Below are 302 nucleotides of genomic sequence, written 5' to 3'. Positions count from 1 at the left end.
ACCCGGGTCTCTGGGTGAGAGCCAGCTATCCTAACCGCCTCAATTAGATAGGAAGGTGCCATAAATACAACATACACATAACAATAAATTTACACAGAAACAAACAATCAAAAAGTGCATATTTGTACGAATTCACGCGTAACGGACAAGCCTTCCTTCTATCATTCGACATTGTTCAGGGTAAAAGCGTTCAAGCATGTATTAACACTGTAGTAGTGTCGATAGTGTATACAGTAACGATATGCTGCAAAACTTCTTCATTTTCACATTTACTAAGCAAAACAATATGATCTTGGAGTCAC

This window comes from Plasmopara halstedii, assembly GCF_900000015.1.
Source record: "Plasmopara halstedii genome assembly, contig: Scaffold_3109, whole genome shotgun sequence".
NCBI lineage: Eukaryota > Oomycota > Peronosporomycetes > Peronosporales > Peronosporaceae > Plasmopara > Plasmopara halstedii.
This window is presented reverse-complemented; position numbering follows the sequence as displayed.